Here is a 21,626-nt window from a genome sequence, read left to right as displayed (position 1 = left end):
AGGAAATATAGGGGTTCCATGATTTGTAAATTATCACGTTCTTTTTTTTAATTTACATTTTACAGTGTCCCAACTTTTTTGGAAACAGGGTTATATTACAGTGACTGGATGAACGTAACAAAACAAGTGGTCATTAGCATGGGAACTGTCCTATTACATATTGTAAATTAAACTTTTATTTATAATCCAAGAAAACATGCAATTTTCCCACTCACAAATGCATTAACCTATCTCAGGCAACTATGTCTCATTTTTGTACAAGGTTACCTTGTTGATACTGACTGTATTTTGCTCTTAAATGAGTAATAGTGTTGAAATTTTTTGCTTGTTTGTTTATTTATTTTTTTAGCAAAGAATTAAGAAATACACAAAATGTGGTTAACTAGGATCCATGCTGATGACATGAGGACATTAAGGCCTTCAGATTTCATTTGCTAATCCGGGTAAAACACCTGTACTTTCAAAGTTACCCTATGCAGCAATATCTATATCATTAAAGATCGGGGATGAGAGTTTTCCGCTTTTCAGCGGATTTCCACTTTTTCTGAGTAAAAAACAACCTTTTTATATTATGCCAAATCCGTTGAGAATTTTTTTTATTAATTGAGGGGGGTTGGGGTATGTTCCTTCATGCTGTTCAAACTTAAGTAACTCCAACGATGTTTACACATTATTTGTAAGTCGCCATCTTTAGTCTCGTTTAATCTCGTTGAATGTGATGTAAAATTCATGTTATCTACATTGTTATTGGTCAAAACATTGATGTTGAGACCATAATAGCCAATCAAAACAGTTTTTACAAAGATACCCACATCTGTTTTCTTTTATCAAAACTTACACGTTCATGAGCTGCATATCAAAAATATGTTCCTCTAATCCGCGTTTTTTTCCCAAGATGCCAAATACTATTGACAAGCGAGATGAAGCGAAGGTACGTGAAATTGATGCCAGTATAAAAAACAAATTTAGCAAAGCAAAAGGAAAGCAAGAGAGGAGTGTAAGAGAGAGCAGAAGAGAGCTAGGTTAGAGCATGTAAAAACATAGGAGGAGCTGGCTAATGAAAGAAAAAGGAAAAAAGAGAGGACTGATAAGCTTTTGGCTTTGGCCAAGAAGTTGAAGAAGAAGTCTAAATGATCAAATGAAAATTTGTTTCAAAAATAACTGAGAACTGTAAATAACTTAACTGTAAAAAGTGTAAATAGACATTTTCCTTCTGAAGAAAACATACAAGTGATCTGGACAATAAGATAAAGACAGTCCCCATAAAATATGCATTTGTGTGATTCAATACATTGAATATATGATAATTTGAATTATAGCTGACAGTGTTGATAACTGTATAACTTTAAAGTTTAAATAGACATTGTGAAGAAATCATATACAAGACATTAGGAAAAGGTCAGTCTCCATAAGATATGAATGTTTTTATTTAATTCAATGTATTGAATATATGAAAATTTGAATTATTAATGGAACTGTAAATAACTATGAATTTTAATGGACATTTTTTAGAAAAACAAGTGATGTTGACAATGAGTAATAACCAGTCCCCATAAAATGTAGATATTATTTTGAATTAATGCAATACACATATTGATTTTGATACATGTTGTTCTATATAATAGTGTTTTTATTTCAATAAGTATGAAAATAGGCATCAGGTGTTTTACAGTAAGTAACTACAGCTCAGATTGCAGAAAATAGGGTGTGTAAGGTCTCATTTTGAAAAAAATTTCCTGGGGGTGTCCCCCCGGACCCCACTTATTACTTAGGGTGCCTTCGGCACCCTCAGGACATTTTACAGATTTTCTGCTTTTTTCATCAGCACCCACTCTCATTCCTAAAAGATGAATACAGAATAAGAAACTTTTTTTTTTCTCAAGATCTTCAGGAAATTCAGATGATACAACTTCCTGTTGAACATGTGGCCTAAACATGTTGAATTTTCCAAATATGAAGGACTTCATGAAGGTGTTTAGGTAACAGGGTTGAGTGTAATAAAAATATACAATTTAATAATAAGATAATTAATGACTTTCTATTTTAATAAGTACAGCTTCAAGGTAAAGTGCAGTTAGCTGTTTTCTAATTGCTGTAGAGCTTTTATAAATTTTAAGCTGTTTATTGTTAAATATGTAAATAGGTTGTTGTGATGTTTGTTTAAAAATGTCTTTTACCTTTATGTACAGACTTGTGGATACACTAAGATACACTGAGACACAAATCAGTCATGGAATCACCCAAATCACAAGGAAGTGAGTGGGAATTATGGACTAAACAGGACTGTGTTTAAAGTATTTTAAAGTATACTCCTTAAAGTATTTTTTGCACAGTACAGTTTTTTAATCCATTTCCATTTTATATTACACTTTTATTTACAATTAAATTTAAACTTGTCTCTATTTTATTTTTATTTACACTGACAAACTGGTAAAAAAAATTTTTGCATGTGTACAACTTTAAATAATATTTCCATTTTAATTTTATTGCTAGTATGTTTTCTATCTACATGTTGCCACATAATTAGAAAATTCCAAATTTGAAATTAATAAATTAATCAACTTATTACATAATAATCCAATCATGAGGAAATATTAGCTCAATTTGTATTTATTCAATGTATTTTCACTTGCCAAGATAAAAATGTGGGGAGGGAAAAACAGAAAGGATGTGAAAGTCACTAACCTCCCCCACATACCACACCTTGTATATACTGAGTCACTTCTTACCCGAACTCCAGCAGTAAACAGGATAACTGGCATTGTAGTTAGCAAGCTGTAAACATGCACATAGCTTATCTATTACCAACTACCATTTACTTAACTAGCATGAATAATGTGAACAGGTTCTATGATACGGATCCTTAGTTCGAAATCCATCAATATCAGTGAGCAGCTATTGAGCCTTTGATATAGTTATTTAACCCACAACTGTTCAGCTTTATGTTTGCATCATTTGTAAACTGCTTTGGCAGCTACCAATAATTACTTTATACTCATTATGGTATCATATTACTATGAAACATCAAAAACAAACAGTTTAATACAACAACAAAAACCCTTCTCTTCTCTTTTGACTTTATAAAAATTATTTTTTCTTTCTTTAATTCATTTACACTAATATCCACCTACTACAGCTAATGAATTCTGACATCTCTTAGAAAAAAAAAATCTCAATGGTCACTGTAATGAAATGAAGTACCTAAACACTATTTTATATCCTGTGCTCAGTTCCATCAGTTAAACAATGCACTGATAGCAATTAGCCTAAAATTTGCGCTGTATACAATTTTGGTAACACCACATGACACATAAGGTGTGTCATCACTACTAGCATATAAAGTAGTTAAAGATGAAAACTTGATCACACATTGATGGTTTTCCCCAACTTCAGTCAAGCAGTAACACTCTCCGACATCAACAGGAAACACATGACTTTAAAGGAAAACTCCACCCTGAAACATTAAATATGTTTGTAATTAAATATTTGTTAGGTGTTATGGTGCTGCTTCTCAATTGTGAGCTGAGATGCACTATAAAATGAGGATTTAGACGTGTACTATATGTAAAATGTTTGGGTTTGCTCGTTTGCACCACACCCAACCAATTAATCGTGTCAGCGATGTGTTTAATGATGTTTATGCTAAATTGTTGATTTTTGCTGTATTTTCATAAATTCCTGTGAGAAGTTAACAGTTGGGTGCTGCTCTGATGTCACCGGGTGACACCATTATTGCTTGAACAGTTAAAATGGTATTTAATAGTAATTGGTATTTAATATAATATTGGTATTTAATGGTATTTAATAATAATAAACAATTCAACAAGCCCAAACATATGGGATATTGATCAGGTTTCAAAGTTAGCTCCTCAAAAAGAACTTCTTTTCCCAGTCACCATTTTCCAGCAACATCAATGTGCAACATTACATTAATGAGAAACAGAGCGTAGAAGTAGTGCAGATGATGGAGCTATACAATTCTGCATTACAGTACAGCAGAGATTTGACTTGGCTAATTAGTGATCAAGGAGATGACAGGAATAGTGGCATAGATGGCGGTAATAGCTTGAAAGTTGAAGCTTTGGAAACTGACCTGTTTGTGCAGAGTGTACAGATGAGGAGGTGAAGGAGCTGGACAGACTAAAGGACTAAAACACCGTTGTATCACCCTCTTGATGTAGAGATGAAGTGAGGGCTAAATGCCACTACACTACTATGAGTAGGTAGTCGAACAGCATTCAGGATAATGTAGGAAACCAATACTCTCACTTCGAGCACACCAACCATGTTATCAGTTCTAACCACATAACACACTCAGCTCTAACAATGCCAACATTCTGAACTTCAGCCACACCAACCTTTTCACTCAGAACCACACCACTGTGGAAATTAAAGTGAAAAATAAACCAACATCCATCCATCCATTATCTGTAGCCACTTATCCTGTCCTACAGGGTCGCAGGCAAGCTGAAGCCCATCCCAGCCGACCATGGGCAAGAAGCGGGGTACACCCTGGACAAGTCGCCAGGTCATCGCAGGGCTAACACATAGACACAGACAACCATTCACGCTCACATTCACACCTACGGTCAATTTAGAGCCACCAATTACCCTAACCTGCATGCCTTTGGACTGTGGGGGAAACCGGAGCACCCGGAGGAAACCCACGCGGACACAGGGAGAGCATGCAAACTTCACACAGAAAGGCCCTCGAACCCAGGACCTTCTTGCTGTGAGGCGACAGTGCTAACCACTACACCACCGTGCCGCCCATAGACCAACATGTTAAAAGAATTCATCTCATCATCTCTAGCCACTTTATCCTGTTCAGGGTCACAGGCAAGCTGGAGCCTATCCCAGGTGACTATGGGCGAAAGGCGGGGGACACCCTGGACAAGTCGCTAGGTCATCACAGGGCTGACACATAGACACAGACAACCATTCACACTCACACCTACGGTCAATTTAGAGTCACCAGTTAACCTAACCTGCATGTCTTTGGACTGTGGGGGAAACCCACGTGGACACGGGGAGAACATGCAAACTCCGCACAGAAAGGCCCTCGTCAGCCACGGGACTCGAACCCAGACCTTCTTGCTGTGAGGCGACAGCACTAACCACTACACCACCGTGCCGCCCCTGTTAAAAGAATTTTAAAATTAAAAAAAATTCAACTAGGAATTTCATTACAGAATAAGTCTGGGATATGGATGATGATCATCTGTTAATTATAAAGATTAATATGTCATTCAGGCATACTTGCCAACCCTCCTGATTTTAGCGGGAGGCTCCTGATTTTAGCCTCCGTCTCCCGCCTCCCAATCGTATTTGTTAAAAACTGGATAACCTCCCGGTTTTGGGAAATCCCTACCGCCAAATTAAAAATACTCCCGATTATGTCCAATCAGAATCGTATGAGAAACACTGCTGACGTCAACTGATTTTTAACCAATCAATGAACAGAACGACAGTCACTTCCGTAATGTAGGATTCACCCAGGCTGTCCGACATTTTTTACAAGCAGTCATTCATCATGGCCACTAAACCCAATACCAAACGGCAAAAATATGAATGCAAATACCAGGTTGCATGGGATAATGAATTTCCATGGATAAGCAAATGTTCGACCAGCCAGTTGCACATTTTAAGGTAAAGATACCTTAAATCAGAATATAGTGGACATTTGAGTGTGAAATTAAACTACAGTAGTCTTCCATACCATTTCAGAAACAAACTGTACAACTTCTAAAGTGTTTAGTGAAATTTTGCATGACAGAGAATTTGTTTGATGAGTGTATTTGAATAGTGTGGTAGTGTCTTAGTGCTATTTTGAATTTATGTTTGAAAGTTTTAAGGGAAAGTTTACAAGTGAATTATCTGGAAAGTGACTGATTTTGATCGAGTTTTGAGGTTTTAAGTGAAAGATTACTAGTGAGTGTATTTTGGTAGTACTAAAATTTTGCATTAGATTGAATTTCTTTGTGGAGTATATTTTGATAGTATGGTAGTATTTATAGTGCCATTTTTAAATTTTGTTTGAAAACTTTCAGTCAAAGTTTGCAAATGAACGAATTCCTCTGATGCATTCCGATAGGATTTGGATAGGATTTCTAGTGCTTTTTAAAAATTCTGTTGGAAAGTGTTTAGTGAGAGAGATGCATTTTAGTAGCACTAAGACAGTGCAGTATTTATTTAATTGAGTTGTTACTATTTTGGTTAAATCTTATTAAAATTTAATTTATATATGATATTATAGTTCTCTGTATTTTTACATGAGCTTACTGAAGGAAAACACATTTGATGCAATCCAATAATACTTTCATTCACTGTGACTATTTTAAGAAATGATAAACATTCTTCTAAAGCATCACTTGTTATTTTCTGTGGGTCTCTATATGTATACAATATTCAGGCATGAGATTTTTCAGCTAAAAATCTGATTTAAGACTTCACTTTCATTGTTATTATATTAAAATTCAAGAAGAGTATTATTTCAGATTTTTCAGTCTGAGCTATCTCATGCCTGATACATGAATCCCATAACCTATAGTAATTGATAGAACAATATAAACAATTCAAAAACTCTTTAATTGTATAAATTTCAAATGGTTTGCAATTAATTGGGATCCACTGTTTTTATCGTTTCAACCGCACATCATACCCTCGTCCAATTGAAAATGTCGTTCACGCACTTTTCTCCCCCATGAAAATTTTGAAAAGTTGTCAAGTATGTTCAGGGTGGACTTTTCCTTTAACCAAGCAGTAAGCGTTCAAATTAATCGCATTTCATCAGTAGACAAATAATCAAATTTAAATTAATTTACAATGAAGTTTTTGGTAAGTTTCGATTTGTATGCACTGAAGAAAGTTGTACTGATAAAGTATGAGTGATCTAGAAATATAAGTCCTCTGCCCTTAGGAGATTCTGCCTCACAGATCGATCCAAGAGCAACAGTCACTGATGCAGACACAGCTGTTCAGAGATGTTCCTCAGTTTATTGAAGGACAAACATGAGTATTTATCCACATTCAAGATTCTGGTGTAGCAATATGCTAAGAAAACGTAATTTTAGGAAGCAGAGTTGGCTGAGGGTGATAGGGTAGCTTCAACAGGTGATGGAAAATTACTGAGCAGGATAGCCTTAAGACAGAGAGCACGTGTGCGAGTAAAGATACGTTTCAAGGATTTAATGCTAAAAAGAAGTTGCAAGCACGCCAAACAAATATAAGTGTTCTCAAAGTATTTAAGTTTTGTTTTTATTTGCTTAGCCTGCTATCTTTTTGGATATGTTCAAACTTGTTCTTGTGCAACAAATGCAATAGCAATTCAGCTACCAAAATTAGCAACAAACAGTGAAGCATCTGATTACCTGCATTTGATGAATCTCTCAAATTGAGGGGAAACGTTTTTATGTACATTACCTCTATTAAAAAAAATCTCATTTTGATCATTGGGAGACATTTTGTCTTAGCTTTGCAGAAATGTGCTAATTAGGTGCAATAAAGTGAGCTTTATAAACATTCTAGCATGTTTGGTATAATTTTTTAGGTGGTTTTACACCACACTAAAGGCATACTCATGCTAGGGCCAAGTACAATGGTCCCCCATTATCCATCCATCCGTTTTCCTCACTCCCCCACTGGCCTGCACTCACATTCAGTGCGTTTACATGCACATCCAAATTGAGCTACTGTCGGTAATCGAGCTAATGCCGCTTTTCCACTACAAACGCGGCTGAGCCGTGCCGTGCTGAGTTGGGCTGAGTCGAGCTGAGCGGGGCTGTTGGAGTTGCATTTCGACTACAACCGCGCTGAACCATGCTGGCTGGAAGTGGGTGGACACTTTGGGTGGAGTTAGCGAAAGTGGGTGGACGTCACGTGATGTCGTTAAGCGGCGCAAACAGTGACATCAGTGATCTTTTAAGCGGTAGTCTCACAGCCCGGATGGTAAACAATAAACTTGGAGGACATGGAGTCGTTAGTGTTGCTGGTCTTGGTTCTGTGGCTTGTTGTCACCGACAATGCCAACAGATACTGGCAAGAGCGTATAGATGAGGCGAGGCGCATAAGGCTTCATAATTCTCATAATTCTCCTTCTTCCGGGTTTACGGTGTTTACAGATCTCAGCGTGCTCGCGGGGCGTGTGTGGGCATGTGAGGACACTCCTCCTCACCAATCAGTGCACAGGGGAGTGTCTCCTCACGCCCCCAGCCTCACTCAGCTCGGTTTGGCTCGCTTCAGCCCCACTCCAAAACCGTGCGAGTTTTGGGTGCTAAGCAGGGCTGAAGCGAGCTGAGTCGTGCTGTTCTAAGGTAGTCGAAACGCGAGCCATGTCGGGCTGAAGTGAGCTGAAGCGAGCTGAAGTGAGCTGAAAAAGGGTAGTGGAAAAGGGCCATAAGAGTCCCAGCAGGGGTGCCAGAGAAATCCAATCCTACATGCACACAAGGAAATCAAGCTATTGTGTGAGGTACATTGTGCACCCGAGCCACAGGTGGCGCTACACGCCCCATCGTGTTGGGACACTTCTGGTTGTCGTCATGAAGAAGAGCTATTCAAGAGTATAAACAAAGTTATCAGTTCCGTGTTCACAAGAAGAACGACGATGAGGACAGCAACATCGAGAGATGTTGTTCCTCCTGACCTCTTCTGCTGCTCGCTACTACTACTGTTGTCATGCCGACCGAGGCTGTTGTGTTTCCCGCTTGTGGTCTCATCACTCGTCACTTCCGGAAGGGGCAGTGCTGAAGTAAGTAGCTCGACTACGTAGCTCGATAGGGTTTACATGCACTAAGTAGCTCGGCTACAATCGCATAATCTAGGTCGCGTAGCTCGATTACGAGAAATCCAGTTCGGTTCGATTTCAGCCGAGCTAAGGTGTTTCCATGGCATTTAGAACTTCGATTTCAGTCGAGCTACGGCAGAAACTCGATTTTCTCTATGTGCATGTAAACACACTGATTGTTCTGGGCTAGAGTACACTTACGTCATTATAATGCAACTTTTTGTGTTGAAGAAAAGTGCATCTTTAAAGTGAGCCATCCATCCTTTTCCTATACTGCTTATCTGTCAGGATTGAAGGGGAAGTGGGAGTCAATTCCAGCAGTCTTCGGACAAGAGGCAGGGTACATCCTGGGCAGGTAGTTAATCTATCACTGAGCAAACACAAAGACAAACAGCCATTCACTCCTATGGCAATTTAGGCCAAGTATACATTAGACCGTATCTGTCTCGTTTTCTTCGCGGATGCACTGTCCGTTTACATTAAAACGCCTGGAAACGCCTGGAAACGGGAATCCACCAGGGTCCACGTATTCAATCCAGATCGTGTCTGGTCCGGTGCTGTGTAAACATTGAGAATACGCGGATACGCTGTGCTGAGCTCTAGCTGGCGTCGTCACTGGACAACGTCACTGTGACATCCACCTTCCTGATTCGCTGGCGTTGGTCATGTGACGCGACTGCTGAAAAACGGCGCGGACTTCCGCCTTGTATCACCTTTCATTAAAGAGTATAAAAGTATGAAAATACTGCAAATACTGATGCAAATACTGCCCATTGTGTAGTTATGATTGTCTTTAGGCTTGCCATCCTTCCACTTGCAAGTGGTAAGTGACGCGCATGCCCGATATGCACTAGGATCACACACACAGCGGCTCAGTCCCAAATCACTGCTCGTGCACTTCACTCGCGCGCTCTGTGAGCTGCGCAGGGCCGGAGTGCGCACCCTCCAGAGGGCACTCGCTGTTCAGGGCGGAGTGATTTGGAGCGCAGGATGCCTGCGGAGCCGAGCGTATCCGTGTATTGGCGTTGCTGTGTGCACGCGAATCGTGTATTGGCGTTGCTGTGTGCACGCTAATCGTTTTAAAAACGTTAATCTGATGATCCGCTGATACGGTCTAATGTAAACCCCACCTTAGAGTAGCCAGTTGACTTAATTTGCATGTCTTTGGAAAACCACACAGGCCCATGGAGAATGTGTAAACTCCAGACAAAAAGGCCCCATTCCACCATGAGTTTCGAACCCAGAACCTTCTTATTGTGAGGTGACAGTGCAAACCACTGCACCACCATGCCATCCTTCTTTAAATTGACATTTTGCATTAATAAAAAAAGAAAGAATGTGCTTTTGCATAATGGAGACTGTTTTTACATTGTGACTTATTTGAAGTTGTTTTGGGCATGGGTGGCACACAGCCCTCTCACATGCCACACAAATTTATCAATTATGCAACGCAGTGATTTTCAATAAATTGTGCTGCATACATACAAAGATTTTTACAGAGGCAGCTGATGTTGGGGGAGGAATTTGTAGCTTTACTTGCTGACTACAAATCGTGTTCCTCAATAAGGTGAGAACCAGACCCGTTATTAACCCAAATACAGTGTTCTCAAATGAAATGAAAAATGCCCATCACAGCATGCGAGTTCTATGTTTGGGCATGGTAAACGATCACGCTAATGCATACCATGCCTGAGTCCAACTGAACTGTGCACGAGCCCACCTTTTCCAAGCGAACCAGCTAAACCATGCCTGAGCACAGCACACAGTGATCACACTAGTCAAATCAATCAGAATTTAGAGGTTAAACATGTTCAGGCACAGTACAGATTGCCGAGAGTGAGTAAACCCTAACCTCCAGCCTCACCAGCCCTGTCGGCCCTAACCACATCAACCCTGTTTTTTTGAGCCACATCAACCCCAACCACACCAATGTTATCAGCTCTAATAACACCAAAGCTGTTAGCTTCAATCACACCAATGTCCTTGGCTACAACTATACATCAATTCTCAAATTTAGGGGAAATTTCTTGATGTATGTTATACATCATTTGAGATACTCAAAGATCTTATTTTGATAATTGGGGACATTTTGCATGAGCTTCTAATTAGGTGCTATAACATCAGCTAACTTTGTAATGTATTCTCACATGTTTAAACCAGTTTGGCATAACTTTTTAGGTGGCTTTAAGGCCGATTTATACTTCTGCATAGAATCTATGCCATAGGTATGGTGTCAGCACTCGTACTCTTCTAGGAGACGCTGACGCATGAAACACACCAGATATATGCTGAAACACACCAGACATATGCCTTTTACATGTAGAAGAACAGCGGCAAAAACAATGTGAGTTCTGTGTTTCACTGTAGGAATAATAAACAGAAAACAACATTGACAAAATGTGCTTTTGAAATAAATTTACTGGGGGAAAAGAAACCTTGTGTAATTAATTATAAATGAAGTGAATTCTCACTGAAAGCATTTCTGTAGTGTTTTAAGTTGTGCTCAAAGCACTTCAGTGTAACTAATGTTTAAATCCACAAGTCTATCAATCACTGATTAGTGGATACTTTATTATTTTTATTGAATTATGATTTACACCACCAACACTCTGTTTGTCTGTTCAAAGACAAACTTTAGAAAAGTGTGTGATTCTGCAGGATTAAACTGGCTGTTATAATGATGCTCCCTTGCTCCTTTTTGAGTGTTGAAAAGATGCTAGATTTTGGACACAACTGTATTGCTCGATGGCGGTTTATAAATTGTGTCAGAGGATGGAATCTGTAAAGCCTCTGTTAATCCCCTGTCCTCTATCACCAAAATTGGCCTGCAGTCCATTGAAATCCATTTAGCCATTGGGATGGTTAATCTGTCACAGGCAGACTTTTTTTTTTACTGAGTTTGCATCTGAATGCCTGTTTGAGTGTAACTTAACGAGACTTGTGAGACTGCTTGCTCACAGTAGCATCAGGGGCTAAGCTGGCTCTGACCTCCGAGCTCATAGCTAAGTGCTTTGCATTGAGGCAGCACTATTGCTGTTGTAAATACAGTTGTATTTATGCTGCCTTCACATGCTAATTGGAAGGTACTTCCCATATGTTTAAATTGTGCTGTGCACAACTTGGGGTCAAGCGGCATCAGAGTGCAATTAATCTGGATACATTTTTTTGATGTTCTATTTTTTTCTATAATTAATTAATCAAAATTAATGCGTTATTTTCGCAACCCTAGTAATTACATTTTTGGTGCGCACCAGGCTACAGCATAGGGTGTGGCAATGGTATTCGGCTATGCTCTATATTCAACACAGCGTAGATTCAACACAAAAGTATAAATAGGCCTTTATAACACACTAAGCTCCAACCAAACCAACATTCTTAGCTTCAACTACATCAACTTTCTCAGCTTTAATTACACCAACTGAAAGGGTTCCCCCAGCTGGAATGGTCAACTTCTCGAGACCAATGCCCTCGTGCCACCTGCAGAATTCTGGGGCAAAAAAACACCGCGAAAAAACAGACCAGAAAACCAGAGATTGGCTTCACCACTGTTTATTCACAGCCCTTTCCACCAAAGATAAAATATTTCACACAATCTTTTATAATGAGAAGGGTGTGTGTGTTTAGAATGTGTGTGTGTGTGTGGGGGGGGGGGTGTGAATGTGTGTGTGTGGATTGTGGGTGTGAATGTGTGTGTGTGTTTGGGTGTGACCTCGGAGAGGGGTGGGTGTAGGATATGTGTGTGTTATGTGTGTGCGTATGTGAGTGTGTGGATATCTTGTGCTAAGTCAGCAAATCACATCTCAATTCCAATGGAATTCCTTAATTCCATTAATATGTATGTGTGTAAGTGAAAATATATCCTGTATACATTTCAGATGTTTTAACAGATATCAACATTTACGCACAACCTTATGTTCTGATAGAATGTTCCAAAACACGTCTCGAGCAATGTGTCTAGCTTAGACAGAAGGTCACACAGTAACTCACAAGTTACACAGAATTCAATGCCTTCTAACTGAAATAATAAAATAGAACAGAACAGAACAATATTAAGAATAAATCTTTACAATTTTGTCACAAAATAAATTACTGCCTTCTTGGTCAAGAATACATACTTACAATTATTTATCCTTACAAAGGAATAAAACCTTACAATATGTGTGTGTGAATGAAACCTTCGATCATAAGCAAAATAATATTCATATCAGTGATTCAGCAATTTCAGCATTTATGCACGTCAAATCGTGCGAGATATTTTCACAACAATTTTAAACAAGACACCATGTTTATGTCTAGCAAAGAGGAAGGTCAGGTTAGTCTAAAATAATAAAGGATCTTAAAAGCTCTAAAATATTAAAATCATAAAGTCTAACAATCCTAAATCAGGTGTAGCTATAAAACTAACTTAAATCATGGCTTTAAATCTAACACCAACACTCTTAGCATCAACTACAACCAACTCCTAAGTTCCATCCACTCCTGCACTTTCATTGCTAACCTCACCAACCATATGCACCATATGCTGCCTCATCCGGTTAGCTAACCTCATTTACCCAAGGGAATTTACATGTCGTTCCCATCATTATCATATTCTTCCTCTATTAGAGGTACTTTCCATGTCATTGTAACATTATGTTGACAACTCAATAAGTATTCAATCTAAAATCACACTGAAATTTTAATATGGTAACTATCAAACACCACTGCAAACATCACTGTATCATTAGGCCTGGTGCTTTGTAACAACCCTCAGTATAGTTATAGATGAGCTCAGGTATGATGTCATAAAGCCCTTCTTGGAGGGATAAACTCCCTTATAATGTAGTTGTAGTGTGTGGATCCAGAGGCCATTTGATCACATGCAATCTTTGTCAACTATCATTACCATTATCTTTAGGTGACTTAATTGCTATTGTGTGCCATGCATGTAGGCAAGCATATCATGAACACTGCAAATATAAAAGTACTTTTGAGTGACTTTTTTTTTTTTGCTTGGCTGTGACAAGAACAGTGTGTACAGTAACTGTTTACGTGTTACTTACATAACAATTCCTTACATAATTACAAGTTTCTTATCGCTGATCTTATTATTCTTTACAAGTTCGACTGGTGCACTTTAATGGAGTCGCCCACTAGGTTTTTCCAGGAAGGAATTTCTGATTTATTTTTTTGGTGGTTTTGGTGCTGTTCTTCAGAATATTTTTTTCAATCAAATCAAACAGACGTTAAATTTTTTTATGGCAAATGTGACAAAGTTTTTGAGTTATGACTGGAAGAACAAGAAATAAGACACAAGAAACAAGGCTGTTACTTGGTGCAACAATTCAACATAATGGAAATTTGTACTTGTAAGAAAATTATTCTATTTATATAAACAATTTATATTGCAACCAGGGCGGCATGGTGGTGTAGTGGTTAGCACTGTTACCTCACAGCAAGAAGGTCCTGGGTTAGAGCGCAGCGACCGGCGAGGGCCTTTCTGTGTGGAGTTTGCATATTCTCCCTGTGTCTGCATGGGTTTCCTCTGGGTGCTCCGGTTTCCCCCACAGTTAGGTTAATTGGTGGCTCTAAATTGACTGTAGGTGTGAATGGTTGTTTGTCTCTGTGTCAGCCCTGTGATAACCTGGCGATTTATCCGGGGTGTACCCCACCTCTCGCCCATAGTCAGCTGGGATAGGCTCCAGCTTGCCTGCGACCCTGTAGAACAGGATAAGCAGCTACAGATAATGGATGGATGGAAACAAGGCTGTTATTTGGTGCAACAATTCAACATAATGGAAATTTGTACTTGTACGACAAACAATTTATATTGCAACTAAGGCAGCGCGGTGGTGTAGTGGTTAGCACTGTCGCCTCACAGCAAGAATGTTCTGGGCTCGAGCCCAGTGGCCGACAGGGACCTTTCTGTGTGGAGTTTACATGTTCTCCTTGTGTCTATGTGGGTTTCCTCTGGGTGCTCTGGTTTCCCCCACAGTCCAAAGACATGCGGGTTAGGCTAATTGGTGGCTCTAAATTGACCGTAGGTGTGAATGTGAGTGTGAATGGTTGTTTGTGTCTCTGTGTGCCAGCCCTGCGATGACCTGGTGACTTGTCCAGGGTGTACCCCGCTTTTCACCCATAGTCAGCTGGGATAGGCTCCAGTTTGCCCACAACTCTGCACAGGGTAAACGGCTACAGATAAAGGATAGATGGATATTGCAACTAAAAGAAGGCCAATATGGTTAAAAATGGTTTTAACATCCAACATAAGGCTTTCTGTCTTAACTAAGTTTCTCTAATGAACATGAATGATCATTTCTTACAAATAAGTGTTAAAATGGCTGATTTTTGTAAATTTCAACCGAAAAGTTACTAAACATAGTGCTGTCCCATTCTCTTCCATACTGACTTCCACTTGCATCTGTCATCAGGAAGATGCTGGAATTTTGGATGATAGGGACTTTAAGTGCTCCATTTCCATCAATATTAATAATTACTGACGTCTGATATATATATTTTTTGTTCCTATCAGCTCACAATCACAAGTGATCCATATCTGCCTTTAATGTTAATGCACATGTTCCCTGAAATGTCTGGTGTGTACATATTGATAATATATAGATTTAGGCACTGCCTAAAAGCGGAGCTCCCATCTGTTTCTGGGTTGTAGAATTTTCTTATATCATAGCCAGTCTTGGCGGCACGGTGGTGTAGTGGTTAGTGCTGTTGCCTCAGAGCAAGAAGGTCTGGGTTCGAGCCCCGTGGCCGGCAAGGGCCTTTCTGTGCAGAGTTTGCATGTTGTCTGCGTGGGTTTCCTCCGGGTGCTCCGGTTTCCCCCACAGTCCAAAGACATGCAGGTTAGGTTAACTGGTGATTCTAAATTGACTGTAGGTGTGAATGGTTGTCTATGTGTCAGCCCTGTGATGACCTGGCGACTTGTCCAGGGTGTACCCTGCCTTTTGCCTGTAGTCAGCTGGGATAGGCTCCAGCTTGCCTGCGACCCTGTAGAACAGGATAAAGCGGCTAGAGATAATGAGATGAGACATAGCCAGTCTCTTTTGTTTTATTTCTTTACTGGCTAGCACTGGCCACTGGGCGGTGTGTATGACTGGTAATTACTACCACTGACCACTAGGCGGTGTGTATGACTGGTAATTACTAACACTGGCCACTAGGCGGTGTGTATGACTGGTAATTACTAACACTGACCACTAGGCGGTGTGTATGAGTGGTAATTACTAACACTGGCCACTAGGCGGTGTGTATGACTGGTAATTACTAATACTGACCACTAGGCGGTGTGTATGACTGGTAATTACTAACACTGGCCACTAGGCGGTGTATATGAGTGGCAATTACTAACACTGACCACTAGGCGGTGTGTATGACTGGTAATTACTAACACTGACCACTAGGCGGTGTATATGAGTGGCAATTACTAACACTGACCACTAGGCGGTGTGTATGACTAGTAATTACTAACACTGGCCACTAGGCGGTGTGTATGACTGGTAATTACTAACACTGGCCACTAGGCGGTGTGTATGAGGGTGGTACACGTATACGGACAAACCACAAAAAATCGACTTGATGGGTTTACCATTTTTTCTTAGGTATGGTGCTCCGCGGAGCTCTGCTATTAACTTTGCACTATTCAGCAAAAAAATATAATTTCTAAGACAGTTCATCACAGTACAACAAGAACTGAATATGCTAATAGCCCAAGCCTGCATCACAATTTGCTCTGAAGGCTGGCAAACACTTCATCAGGTGTACATGATCAGGTTGAGAAGGTGAAAAAATGTGAGATGACTAGCTTTTGGCATTTTTGCAGCTATAGGTAATGTTGTGAGTATGGTAGAAAGGCCAGCAATAAGTGGGTTAAACCCAAACTGCTCCTGAGTTATTCATAAAAGGGGTGTGTTGAGTGACCATGGTGGCTATATTGACTGGAATCTCCTCCCTCCTTGAACTTAAAGTGCATATCACGGGTAAATTCAGGAGCAAGATCAATGTAATTCTCCTATTTTATATTAAACTTTGGTCAAATATCTGTCACATTTTGCATTTTGTGCAGTTTTGTTACCTTGCGCAATGCCAGAAAAATTCAGTTGAAATCAAGCCATTTGAGGCGAATTGGTCCGCCTCTGAAAAAACTTGGCATTTGGATTTCCCGGCAAACATTGATTTTTGTGACGTCACGTGCAGGACGCCTCCCTCTGAATCCTACGTCAGCACTGGTTTGTTTATGAGAAAATGACCTGGTGGTTTTCTGCAAATTTCTTCAACGTTATCACGTAATTATTAAAATGGTTAACAGATGTATCGTAGGAGGGTGTAGCAAAACCAATCTTGATGGGATTAGTACTCATCGTTTTCCAAAAGACCGGACAATGAGAGAGAAATGGGAGCGCTTCGTGTGAGGCACCTGGAAAAATTGGCTACATGCTACAGACTACAGCATTATTTGCGGTGCTCACTTCACAAGGCCCGACGACTTTGAGAACTATTTGCAGTGGGAAATGGGCTTTGCGAGGCAACCTGATCTTAAAAAAGACACAGTTCCATCTGTCAGAATGCCCAAAGCAACACCGTCTCCATCTGTGTCAGCGTCACCAAAGAAGCCAGTCGTGTTCGTCTCCCCTGACAGAAGGCGAAATGCTGCATCCACTGAGGCCCTTGAAGCCGAGGACCAAGCAGAGCTGAGAAAAAGACCAAGAAAATCGGCAATTCACAAGTTGACTGTTGCCAGGGTAAGAAATAATTCTGACATCTCATTATATTCTTCATCCAAAGGTGAAGTAACATTGCGCTCAGGTGACAATTCCATATTTCAATGCAAAATTGCTAGCTGCTAAACTTGATCTACACAGGCTGTGCACTGAAACCGCGTAAGCTCTCGCAGCCTGCTGGCGGTTCCACAGGTGACATCACGAATCTGGCTCCAGACTCCCTTAGGATTTTTCCAGATGCATTTTGTTATTTTATTTTTTTCTGCTGTAGACAGATGGCCTTGTGCAAGATTACCCTTCTGGATGAGTGTGTAAAGGGACATACTTTCATATAAAAAAAACGAAATTGGTCCAGGATATGCACTTTAACCTTAATGCCCTTTCTTTCTTTGGCATTGAGGCCACTTTTATTTTTTGTTCCCATGCTTTGCCACTTCATGGGTAATTGTTTTGAACTCCACTCATTTTGACAAGTTCCTTGTAGTTCTGTTTCCCCAAATATCAACTAAATCACAAACGCCCTGGTTTAATAAATGCTACAGTTACATTGTTATAAAACCTAAAAAGATGACTGTAGACAATGGGACACCACATTACTAAGCTGTGAACACTGTTACCTTCAACTGGTGAAACTGGATAAAGGTCATTTAGTGAAATTATGTCTGACACATAATACAGTTTAAAAAAAATTCAGGTAGAAGAAGCAGGAACTTGTGGGAAATACTATACCGGAGCAGAAGTAAAAGTGCTGCAGTGTCCACGATGGGTATACATTTTAAATTTCACAAAAAAGGTTTGTTCCTGAATATATGGTAGAATATCATATTATGATAATTTGCCATTTTCATGACACACAATATGTATTAAAATACAACCCTGATTCCAAAAAAGTTGTGACAAAGTACAAATTGTAAATAAAAACGGAATGCAATGATGTGAAAGTTTCAAAATTCCATGTTTTATTCAGAATAGAACATAGATGACATATCAAATGTTTAAACTGAGAAAATGTATCATTTAAAGAGAAAAATTAGGTGATTTTAAATTTCATGACAACAACACATCTCAAAAAAGTTGGGACAAGGCCATGTTTACCACTGTGAGACATCCCCTTTTCTCTTTACAACAGTCTGTAAACGTCTGGGGACTGAGGAGACAAGTTGCTCAAGTTTAGGGATAGGAATGTTAATGCTAACCCATTCTTGTCTAATGTAGGATTCTAGTTGCTCAACTGTCTTAGGTCTTTTTTGTCGTATCTTCTGTTTTATGATGCGCCAAATGTTTTCTATGGGTGAAAGATCTGGACTGCAGGCTGGCCAGTTCAGTACCCGGACCCTTCTTCTACGCAGCCATGATGCTGTAATTGATGCAGTATGTGGTTTGGCATTGTCATGTTGGAAAATGCAAGGTCTTCCCTGACAGAGACGTCGTCTGGATGGGAGCATACTGTATGTTGCTCTAGAACCTGGATATACCTTTCAGCATTGATGGTGTCTTTCCAGATGTGTAAGCTGCCCATGCCACACGCACTAATGCAACCCCATACCATCAGAGATGCAGGCTTCTGAACTGAGCGCTGATAACAACTTGGGTCGTCCTTCTCCTCTTTAGTCTGAATGACACGGCATCCCTGATTTCCATAAAGAACTTCAAATTTTGATTCGTCTGACCACAGAACAGTTTTCCACTTTGCCACAGTCCAATTTAAATGAGCCTTGGCCCAGAGAAGATGTCTGTGCTTCTGGATCATGTTTAGATACGGCTTCTTCTTTGAACTATAGAGTTTTAGCTGGCAACGGCGGACGGCACAGTGAATTGTGTTCACAGATAATGTTCTCTGGAAATATTCCTGAGCCCATTTTGCGATTTCCAATACAGAAGCATGCCTGTATGTGATGCAGTGCCATCTAAGGGCCTGAAGATCACAGGCACCCAGTATGGTTTTCCGGCCTTGACCCTTACGCACAGAGATTCTTCCAGATTCTCTGAATCTTTTGATGATATTATGCACTGTAGATGATGATATGTTCAAACTCTGCAATTTTACACTGTCGAACTCCTTTCTGATATTGCTCCACTATTTGTCGGTGCAGAATTAGGAGGATTGGTGATCCTCTTCCCATCTTTACTCCTGAGAGCCGCTGCCACTCAAAGATGCTCTTTTTATACCCAGTCATGTTAATGACCTATTGCCAATTGACCTAATGAGTTGCAATTTGGTCCTCCAGCTGTTCCTTTTTTGTACCTTTAACTTTTCCAGCCTCTTATTGCCCCTGTCCCAACTTTTTTGAGATGTGTTGCTATCATGAAATTTCAAATGAGTCAATATTTGGCATGAAATTTCAAAATGTCTCACTTTCGACATTTGATATGTTGTCTGTGTTCTATTGTGAATACAATATCAGTTTTTGAGATTTGTAAATGATTGCATTCCGTTTTTGTTTACAATTTGTACTTTGTCCCAACTTTTTTGGAATCGGGGTTGTATTTAGGTTTGCTAACAGAGAGCTATCAAAACAGTAGTACAGAATGTAAAAATAAAGAAAATGATTTCATCAGTACCTTCATTAATGTCTACAAAACAAATTACATTTTTGTATAAAAATAGATTTTAACAATTGATTAGCTACCTGTAACTAGAACTGTTCAGTCTTATAAAAGTATTGACAGCTCCTGTAATGCGCTTTGATCACTGTGTTGTGATGTAATTTCTGACATTACTGACATTATTTTGTTATTTATATCATAGCCATAGTTAAATAGATTTTTATTTTTTATTCCCTGTCTTAATTCTACAACCTGCTGAAGAGGAAATACTGTTTCAGTTTCTGATGGGAACTGACTTCATGGTCTGCATTAAATGCTTTCTTATCAGGAGATAATGGTTTAATGATAATGAATTATCAGGAGATAATTATTTTAATGGCTCCCAGAGTTTACCTGATTCTTAATTCGGGTCCACAATGTTTAATTAGTGTGCTTTAATTAGTGTGCTTACATTGTTGTACTGGTATGAAATATTGGCCTGCTGTGGTTTCATTGCACTTTCCTGTTATCATAGAAGTCCATCAGAGCCATTAAAACACAATTAAATCATTACTGATTATGCTCAGAGAACACACACAAAAAAAAGCAACAAAGAACAATATTAATATTACAACCTTTTACAAAAACACTGGGAACCAACTGAAACCTCTAATGGTTACTATATTTTAGCAATAACACTGTAGTTTTGTTATACTCTTAGAAAAAGGGCTTCCTCAAGGGTTTTTGTGATGGTTAATGGTTCTATCTTTATGAAGAGGTTCTACCTGAAACTTTGCCTGAAAATTCTTGATCTTTGTGGATCCATGGCATGGTGTTCCGAGTGATGTTGCCCGGCGGCGTCACGGCGGCTATGCTGGCGGTGTGGGACTTGTTTACGTGTGCCTTTTGGCGGGACTGTGGCTGCTACACCACTGGAATGACATCCTGACCTCTATTTGGTGGACTTTTTTTTCCCCTATAATTGTAAAGCGACCTTGGGTTTTGAGAAAGGCGCTATATAAATTGAAATTATCTCATCTCATTATCTCTAGCTGCTTTATCTTGTTCTACAGGGTCACAGGCAAGCTGGAGCCTATCCCAGCTGACTATGGGCGAAAGGCGGGGTACACCCTGGACAAGTCGCCAGGTCATCACAGGGCTGACACATAGACACAGACAACCATTCACACTCACGGTCAATTTAGAGTCACCAGTTAACCTAACCTGCATGTCTTTGGACTGTGGGGGAAACCGGAGCACCCGGAGGAAACCCACGCGGACACGGGGAGAACATGCAAACTCTGCACAGAAAGGCCCTCGCCAGCCACGGGGCTCGAATCCGGACCTTCTTGCTGTGAGGCGACAGCGCTAACCACTACACCACCGTGCCGCCCTAAATTGAAATTATTATTATTATTATTATTATTATTATTATTAAAAGGAAACCCTGTGTTGTAAGATTCTACATAAGACCTTTATGGATTCTCTCAAAAGAGACAAACCAAGCTAAGAGTTCTTGTTTAATACAATCATGTTTGACCTTATGGTTCTTTGAATTTTTGGTTCTAAGAATGTCAGGTGTTCTGGGTTTTCCGTGAACATGCTCT

At 39.7% G+C, this 21,626-nt stretch overlaps 1 protein-coding gene across 3 annotated transcripts in view; it reads right to left on the bottom strand.

Annotated features, from left to right (window-relative positions):
- Positions 1–21,626, bottom strand: part of malt2 (MALT paracaspase 2) — a 79,052-nt gene that overhangs the window by 56,011 nt on the left and 1,415 nt on the right. Inside the window, exon 2 of one of the 3 annotated variants that reach the window (XM_060941241.1) lies at positions 17,242–17,463. The exons of 1 other annotated variant lie outside the window; for it this stretch is intronic. The gene's annotated coding sequence lies outside the window, so the exon portion shown is untranslated. Of the gene's footprint in view, positions 1–16,847; positions 16,954–17,241; positions 17,464–21,626 lie in introns of those variants that run through there. One more of the 3 variants, XM_060941242.1, reaches the window with a different exon arrangement.

Source organism: Neoarius graeffei, chromosome 15 (genome assembly GCF_027579695.1).
Source record: "Neoarius graeffei isolate fNeoGra1 chromosome 15, fNeoGra1.pri, whole genome shotgun sequence".
Taxonomy (NCBI): domain Eukaryota; kingdom Metazoa; phylum Chordata; class Actinopteri; order Siluriformes; family Ariidae; genus Neoarius; species Neoarius graeffei.
This window is presented reverse-complemented; position numbering and strand designations above follow the sequence as displayed.